The sequence below is a fragment of the Eriocheir sinensis genome, unplaced genomic scaffold (genome assembly GCF_024679095.1).
Source record: "Eriocheir sinensis breed Jianghai 21 unplaced genomic scaffold, ASM2467909v1 Scaffold54, whole genome shotgun sequence".
Taxonomy (NCBI): domain Eukaryota; kingdom Metazoa; phylum Arthropoda; class Malacostraca; order Decapoda; family Varunidae; genus Eriocheir; species Eriocheir sinensis.
The window spans coordinates 709618-719201 of NW_026111876.1; positions in this window are offsets into that span (position 1 = coordinate 709618).

The window sequence follows — 9584 nt, forward strand, 5'->3', positions numbered from 1 at the left end:
TCTCTTGCTCCTCATCATCCACGCTATTTACTCTGCCTCGCCGTGGACACATTACATTCGCCTGGTGTGGCCTTTACGACTGCACCTGAAGCATTCCCTATCCTTAAATGGGCACTCCGTTGCCTTGTGGTAACTACTGCCACACCGATTACAAGTTACACTACTACGTGCCCCCTCACGAGGCAAGTACTTGTTTTGCAACCTGGCCTTGTCCCACCTGCTCGTTGGTTCTTTCTGGTCCCCGGGCTTCGTTCGCGGCGGCTCCACTCTGTTCACCTGGGCTTCTTTGTGCTCCTCCCAGTACCTTCGCCTCCGTGGTTGCTGCCTCCATCGATAATGCCAGTTTGCACGCTTTGTCCCAAGTTAAGTCGTCGCCCTCTCGTAACAACCTCCGCCGGATCCGTTCGCTCGACACTCCACCGACGAATCTTTCTCGAAGCTGCTCTGTTAAGTTTGCCCCAAAGCTGCAGTTGGAAGCTTTCCTCTTCAGTTCTGCCACGTAACTGCTGATTATCAGGGTTTCCTTTGATTTTCAGAGTTGAATTTGAACCTTCCACCACCACTGAAACTTTGGGCGCATAGTTCTGAGTAGCGAGAATAATCAATTCATTCAGTGTCCTCTAAGAGGGTTTCCACAGGGCTCACAGGTTCCTCAGTAATTGATACACCGTCGGGCCGCAGACAGTCAGGAACAACGCCCGTTTCCGATTCTCCTCGGTGATATTACTGACCTCCAGGAACTCTTCGAACCTTTCTGTATAGGCCTCGAAATCTTCTCCCCCTGAGTACTGCTCCACCGCTCCAATTATTGCTCCCATTCTCGTCCTCGGTGTTTCACTTGATTCCTTCAGAATCCCATCCTCGTCGCCACGTGTTGAGGAGTGAATGACACACACGAAGGAGCGGGGGTTGCGATGTATTCTATAAAGAGGCCAGACAGGGAATGTCCGATCCTCGGCCTTGGCAGTACATGTATCCTCGGATTGCTGTTCCGAAGAGCTGCTCAGTGCTTCGGTGCCGCTGAGGTGTAATGACTATACAACAGCTGGACTGCAGTAATCTGACACTGTAGAAAGGTGGCACTATCTGGCTCATTCATAGGGAATCAGAAGGTGTCATGTGCTGCAGAGAGGCTTGTATGTGTTATACCTATGCTAGTGAAAGGCTGGACAACACTAATCTGACCTGTAGGAATGTGGCACTCTCTGGCTCAATGCTCAGGAAAAAGAAGGTGCCATGTGCTGCAATGAGGCTTGGAGGTGTTATAACTATGCTAGTGATTGGCTAGACTGCACTATTCTGACCCTGTAAAAAGGTGAAGGTGTAGGAAAGTGGCAGTCTCTGGCTCAGTGCCATGTGCTGCAGAGAGGCTTGGAGGTGTTATATCTATGCTAGTGAAATGCTGGACTGCACTAATCTAACCCTGTAGAAAAGTGGCACTCTCAAGCTCAGTGATAGGGAATCTGAAGGTGTCATGTGCTGCAGAGAGGCTTAGAGGTGTTATAACTATGATAGTGAACGACTGGACTGCACTAATCTGGCTATCTAGGAAGGTGGCACTCTTTGGCTCAAAGGGAATCAAAAGGTCGTATATGCTGCAGAGAGGCTTGGAGGTGTTACAGCTATGCTAGTGAAAGGCTGGACTGCACTAATCTGACGAAGGTGAAGGTGTAGGAAGGTGGGACTCTCTGGCTTAGTGCTAGGGAATCAGAATGTGTCATGTGCTGCAGAGAGACTTGGAGGTGTTATAATTATGCTGCTGAGAGGCTGGACTGTACTAATCTGACCCTGTACGAAAGTGAAGATGTAGGAAGGTGGCACTGCCAAGCACTGTGCTAGGAAATTAGAATGTGTCATGTGCGGCAGGGAGGCTTGGAGGTGATATAACTATGCTAGTGAAAGGCTGGACTGCACTTTTCTGAGGTTGTAGGAAGGTGAAGGTCTAGTAAGTTGGCACTATCTGGCTCTGTACGTGCTAAGGAATCAGAAGGTGTCATGTGCTACAGAGAGGCTTGAGAGGTGTTTAAACTAGGCTAGTGAAAGGCTGGACTGCACTATTTTGTCCCTGTAGGAAGGTGGCACTCTCAGGTTCAGTGCTAGGGAATCAGAAGGTGTCATGTGCTGCAGAGCGGCTTGGAAGTGTTATAACTATATTAGTGAAAGGATGGACTGCACTAATCTGACCCTGTAGGAAGGTGCAGGTGTAGAAAGGTCAATCTCAGTGCTAGGGAATCAGAAGGTGTCATGTGCTACAGAGTAGCTTGGAAGTTTTATAACTATGCTAGTGAAACGCTGGACTGCACTAATCTGACCCCTTAGGAAGGAGAAGGTGTAGGAAGATGGCACTCTCAAGGTCAGTGCTAGGGAATCAGAAGGTGGCATGTGCTGCAGAGAGGCTTGGAAGTGATATAAATATGATAGTGAAAGGCTGGACAACACTAATCTATCCTGTAAGAAGGTGGCACTCTCTGGCTCAGTGCTAAGGAATCAGAAGGTGCCATGTGCTGCAGAGGGGCTTGGAGGTGTTATAACGATGCTAGTGAAAGGCAGGACCGCACTAATCTGACCCTGTAGGAAGGAGAAGGTGTAGGAAGATGGCACTCTCAAGGTCAGTGCTAGGGAATCAGAAGGTGTCATGTGCTGCAGAGAGGCTTGGAAGTGATATAAATATGATAGTGAGAGGCTGGACAACACTAATCTAACCTGTAAGAAGTTGGAACTGTGAGGCTCAGGGCTAGTGAATCAAAAGGTGTCATGTGGTGTAGAGATGATTCGAGGTGTTATAACTATGCTAGCGAAAGGCTGGACTGCACTAATCTGACCCTGGAGGAAGGTTAAGGTGCAGGAAGGTGGCCCTCTCTGGCTCAGTGATAAGGAAACAGAAGATGTCATGTGCTGCAGAGAGGCTTAGAGGTCTTATAACTATGTTAGTGAAAGACTTGACTACACTAATCTGTCACTGAAGGAATGTGAAGGTTTAGGAAGGTGGCACTCTCAAGCACAGTACTATGGAATCAGGTGTCATGTGCTGCAAAAAGGCTTGGAGTGTTATAACTATTCTAGTGAAAGGCGAGACTGCACTAATCTTACCATGTAGGAAGGTGAAAGTGTTGGAAGGTGGCACTCTTTGGCTCAGTTTTATGGAATCAGAAGGTGGCATGTGGTGCAGAGAGGCTTGAAGGTGTTATAACTATGCTAGTGAAAGGCTGGACTGCACTTATCTGTCCCTGTACGAAGGTTGCACTCTCTGCGCTAGTGCTGGGGAATCAAAAGTTGTCATGTACTGCAAAAAGGCTTGGAGGTGTTATAACTATGGTAATGAAAATCTAGACTGCACTAATCTGACCCTATACGAAGGTGGCACTCTGGCTCAGTGCTAGGGAATCAAAAGGTGTCATGTACTGCAGAAAGGCTTGGAGGTGTTATAACTATACTACTGAAAGGCTGGACTACACTAATCTGACCCTGTAGGAAGGTGAAGGTGTAGGAAGGTGGTACTTTCAAGCTCAGTGGTCGGGCATCCGAAAGTGTCAAGTGCTGCAGAGGGCCTTGGAAGTGTTATAATTATGCTGGTGAAGGCTGGACTGCACCAATCTGATCCTGAAGGAAGGTGCAGGTGTCGGAAGGTGGCACTGTGAAGCTCTGTGCTAGGAAATCAGAAGGTGTCATGTGCTACATAGAGGCTTGGAGGTGTCATAACTATGCTAATGAAAGGCTGGACTGCACTTATCTGACCCTGTAGGAAAGTAAAGGTGTAGGAAGGTGGCACTTTCTGGCTCAGTGCTAGGGAATCAGGTGTCATGTGCTGCAGAGAGGCTTGGAGGTGTTATAATTATTTTTATTGCTCCGGTAAGCTTCTTCCCGGTGGGGCCTGATGGTCTGCCCAGCTCATTCTGGCGCAGGCGAGTGTTTATAGTTGCACTATCTTGTGTTGACTGATGCTGTCCCCCTTAACTCATATTTAAGCCTCCCTTTGGCGAGGTTATCTAGAGCCCTGGTTGATAGGTGGTCGTCAGGCCAGTCGGTGTGTAGTCTTAAGCCACTCGGCGGTGACTGAAAATCCTTAGCTGTGCGGCGGCTAGGATTCAAGCCCACGTCCATCCTGGAGCTCTTGAACGCTGGGGTGTAATGCTATCCTTTCAGTTACCGCCTCCCCAGTGCTAGTAAAATGCTGGACTGCATTAATCTGGCAATGTAGGAAGATGAAGGTGTAGGAATGTGGCACTCTCTGGGTCTGCGCTAGGGAGTCAGAAGGTGCCATGTGCTGCAGAGAGGCTTGGAGTTGTTATAACTATGCTAGTGAAAAGCTGGACAGCACTAATTTGACATTGAATGAAGGTGGCACTCACTGGCTCAGTGCTAGAGATTCAAAAGCTGTCTTGTGCTGCAGAGAGCCTTGGAGGTGTTATAACAATGATAGTGAAATGCTGGATTGCACTAGTCTGACCCTGTAGGAGAGTGGCACCATCAAGCTCAGTTTTTTTTTTTTTTTTTTTTTACGTCGCTGCCTGCTGCGCCGGTAGGCATCTTCCTGGTGGGGCCTGATGGTCGGCCCAAGGCTTCTTCCAGGTGGGGCCTGATGGTCTGCCCAGCCCGTTCTGGCGCAGGCGAGTGTTTACAGTGTTGCCATCTTGCATTGGCTCATGCTGCCCCCCGGAACTCGTTCTTGATTCGCTTGGTCGGCTTCCTCTAGAGTCCGGGTTGATGGGTGGTTTTCAGGACAGCATGTGGGTAGTTTTAAGCCACTCGGCGGTGACTGAAAAATCCGAGTGGTAGCGTGGGGATTCGAACCCGCGTCGTCCATCACGCGGTGAATGTGGGCCCAGTACGCTACCATTTCGGCCACCGCCTACCCACACTAGTGAATCAGAAGGTTCCATGTGCTGAATAGAGGCTTGGAGGTGTTATAACTATGCTAGTGAAAGGCTGGACTGCACTAATCTGACCTGTAGGAGGGTGGCACTCTCAAGCTCAGTATTAGAGAATCAGGTGTTATATGCAGCAGAGAGGATTGGAGGTATTATATAAATGCTAGTGAAAGGATGGACTACACTAATCTGACCATGTAGGAAGGTGGAGATGTAGGAAGGTGGCACTCTCTGGCTGAGTTCAATGGAATCAGAAGGAGTCATGTGCTGCAGAGAGGCTTGGAGTTGTTATAGCTATGCTAGTGAAAGACTGGATTGCAGTAATCTGACACTGTAGAAAGGTCGCACTATCTGGCTCAGTGCTAGGGAATCAGATGTCATGTGCTGCAGCGAGGCTTGGAGTTGTTATAACAATGCTAGTGAAAGGCTGGACTGCACTAATCTGACCCTGTAGGAAGACGTAGGTGTAGGAAGGTGGCACTCTGGCTCAGTGCTAGGGAATCAAAATGTGTCGTGCTGCAGAGAGGCTTAGAGGTGTTATAACTATGATAGTGAACGACTGGACTGCACTAATCTGGCCCACTAGGAAGGTGAAGTTGTAGGGAGGTGGCACTCTTTGGCTCAGTGCTAGGGAATCAAAAGGTCGTATGTGCTGCAGAGAGGCTTGGAGGTTTGATAACTATGCTAGTGAGAATCTGGACTGCACTAATCTGACCCTGTAGGAAGGTGGCACTTTCTGGCTCATTGCGAGGGCTTAAAGGTGTTTTAACTATGCTAGTGAAAGGTTGGACTGCACTAATCTGTTCCTGTAGGAAGGTGAAGGTATCATGTGCTGCAGAGAGTCTTGGAGGTGTTACAACTTTGCTAGTGAAAGGCTGGACTACACTAATCTGACCCTGTAGGAAGGTGAAGGTGTAGGAAGGTGGCTCTCTCAAGGTCAGTGCAAGGGAATTAGAAGGTGTCATGTGCTTCAGAGAAGCTTGGAGGTGTTATAACTATGCTAGTGAAAGGCTGGATTGCATTAATCTGACACCTTAGGAAGGAGTAGGTGTAAGAAGATGGCACTCTCAAGCTCAGTGCTAGGGAATCAGAAGGTTTCATGTGCTGCAGAAAGGCTTGGCGGTGTTATAACAATGCCAGTGAGAGGCTGGACTGAACCAGTCTGACCCTGTAGGAAGGTGAAGGTTTAGGAAGGTGGCACTCTCTGGCTTAGTGTTAGGGAATCATAAGGTGTCATGTGCTGCAGAGAGGCTTAGAGGTGTTATAAATATGATAGTGGAAGGCTGGACTGCAATAATCTAACCTGTAAGAAAGTGGTACTCTCTGGCTCAGTGCTAGGGAATCATAAGGTGTCATGTACTGCAGAGAGGCTAAGAGGTGTTATAACTATGCTAGTGAAAGGCAGGACTGCACTATTCTGACCCTGTAGAAAGTTAAAGGGATAGGAAGGTGGCACTCTCAAGTTCAGTGTTAGGGAATCAGGTGTCATATGCAGCAGAGAGGCTTGGAGGTGTTATAACTATGTTAGTGAGATGCTGGTGTTGAGGAGTGAATGGCACACACGAGGGAGCGGGGATTGCGGTGCATTCTATAAAGAGGCCAGGCAGGGAATGTCCGATCCTCGAGCCTTGGCAGTACATGTATACTCGGATTGTTCCGAAGCGCTGCTCAGTGCTTCGGGGCCGCTGAAGGGTAATGGCTCTACAGCACCTCACCCTCCTACTAAAGTTTTATGTTATCCCCTAAATATCCACCACCATCTCCCGTCACCAAAACTCCCCTTTACTGCCGTCACCATTTACATAGTTGCTTGATATCTGCCAGGCGGCTTCCTTTGTCGTGCCGATCGTCGCCTCGTCTCGGCAGAAATTATTTTTCCCCGGGTGTATGTCCTGTTGATCCCACCGGCCGTCGCGTTTGTCCTGCCCCTGTCGGCGGTTCTGCTGCCGCCTCCCGGTTTGGTTGACGCCCTCCCTCTGTTCCCGGTCGTGGTTGTCTGTATGGTCTTCTGTCTACTAGTTGTGGATGCTGTATATACACCGCGGCACAGCTGCGTGCCTCCGTGTCCCCATCGTCCCCTCGCCGCTCAGCCGTCTCCCCGTCTCAGCGGCTGGGGTGTCTATGTCCGTGCCTTCTTGTTACCTCTCTAGGGCACTTGGTCGTCACCTGCTGACAATGGGGATTCTCCGTTAATTTTATCCTGGGCAGGCCTGTCACTGCTTACCAAAATTATTTGATCCGCGTGGCGGGACCACAAGGTATTTCCTCCAACATCTGCTTCGTAGGACAGTGGTCCCGTCTTGGCTATTATTCTCCCTCTCCGCCATTTCGGTCCCACATAGCTTCTTGCCCAAACTATGTCATTTTTTCAGAATGTTCTTACCCTTTTCCCCGTCATCTGTTGGTCTTGCCTGCTCTCCATCGCGGTCTCTTCGTCGGGCAGAAGTGGGTCTAGTTTTGAGCGTATATTCCTGCCCATCAGCATTTCCGCCGGTGTTTTCCCTGTTGTGCTGTGTGGAGCAGAACGATAGTTTAACAGAAATTCAAACAGGCTCCTTTCCCCGACTTGCAGCCCCCATCATTGCCTTTATTCCTTCCTTCACAGTGCTCACCGCTCTCCGCCAGTCCGTTACTCGCCGGGTGGTATGGCTCCACTCTGATGTGCCGGATTCCATTCTGCTTGACGAAAGATGCCATCTCTTCCGACGTAAACTGCGGGCCATTGCCTGTGCATAGCTGTAGGGGTAGACTAAACCTGCTAAACAGTACACTCAGTTCATGTAGAGTTCGAGCCGTCGTCGTGGATTTCATTGGTACTGCCTCTATCCACTTTGAGTAGCTATCCACTACTATGAGAAGCGTTGTTCCCATAATTGGCTCCGCAAAATCTGCATGGAGCCTCTGCCTCATGTTCTCTCCCAAGGGTGGACCGCTGACTGTAGTGGTGCTGCCCGCTTCTCCGCACATCCTGGACACGCTCTCGCCATTTCCTCCAGCTCCTTGTCGAGACCCGGCCGCCACACACATCGTCGAGCCAGCTGCTTCATCCTCACGCATCCTGAGTGCCCCACATGCAGATCCTTTTTCACCTTGTCTTGCAGGGACGCCGGTATCACCACTCTGCCTCCCCACATTAAGCAATCCCCCTCTGTCGAGAGTTCCTCCATCCGAGACTTGTAACTGCTTACCTCTGCTGTTGCCTCCTCCGGCAATCCGTCTGACCTTACTGCCGCCAGCACCTTTCCCAGGACTCTGTCACGCCGCGTTGCCGCTGACACTTCTCTTGCTGTCGCTGAAGGCCCCTCGTCCATATATAACACGTTACTTGTCATGGCTTCCCTCTATTCTTTCTGCTCCTTTGTCGACGATGCCCGGGAGCGGTAGTCTGGACAAGGTGTCGGCGACCCTCATGTCTGCAGAGGGTCTTACCTCCACATCGTAGCTGTAGGCCGCTAGTTGAAGGGCGTATCGCTGCATCTGCGCTGCCGCCAACGGCGGCATCTCTGCTGGGGTTCAATATTCTGGAAAGTGCTTTGTTATCAGTGACAAGGGTAAATTTCCTCCCATAGCAATACTGATGAAATTTCCTAATACCGTAAGAAACTGCCACCGCTTCCTTTTCTACGATGGGATATTTCTGCTCTGTTTGTGTCAGTATTCCTGGCGCATACGCCACCGGCCTTTCTATGTCTCCTGGAAAGACTTGCATTAGCGCCGCTCCGACTCCTACTTCGCTCGCGTCTGTTATCAGTTTGACCGGTAATTGTGGATCGTATCTCACCAATACTGGGTTGCTGGCCAACGTCTGTCTTACCCTTGCCATCGCCTCTTCACATTCCTTGGTCCATCGCCACTTAACTCCCTTCTTGAGTAGCTCATACAATGGCGACAACGTAGTGGCGAGGTGTGGCAACAGCCGGGACTAGTACCCACCGCTCCCAATACGCTCCGGAGTGTCGGTACATCACTCGGGTTCGGCATCCTTCTTATTGCTTCGGTCTTCTCTGGTATGGGTTTCAGCTCCGTGCACCTCCTGCAAATTGAATTCACACTTTGACCTTTTGAGCCGAATCTCATTATCTTTTAGTCTCCCCAGCACTTTGTCCAAAGTTTTAATAAGGTCTTCTGTTTTCGTTTCCATCACCAGCAAGTCGTCTAAGTATGCCACACACACTTCTAATATTCTGTCCATCGCCGCCTGGAAAATGTCCCCACAGAAAGCTAAACCAAAGGGCAATCTGTTCATCCTCAACAATCCTCTATGCGTAGCTACAGTTGTTAGGTCTTTTGATTCCTCACTTAACTCCATCTGTAGATAAGCATCTCTCAAATCTAACTTTGCAAACCTCTTCCTTTTATCCTTGCAAACAACTCTACCGGGAGGGTAAGGGTGCTTAACTATATCCACCTGGGGATTTACCGTCACTCTGTAGTCAGCCGCCAGCCTTACTTTGCCATCTACTTTGGGCACTACCACCAACGGTGTCGCCTAGCCACTGTTGTTGTCAGTCTCCACGGACTCGGTAATACCTACCTTAAACCACCTCTCCAACTCCTGGTCCACGAGTGGGTAAAGGGTGTGGCCCTGGTCGCGCTTTCTTCCGCACCGGTCGTGCTTCTTTCTTGAGACGCAGGTGTGCTTTGATCGGCATGTGCCCTAAAGGCTGTGAAAAGACCTCACTGTGCTTGTGTAGGATTGTGGTAAGTTTATCCCCA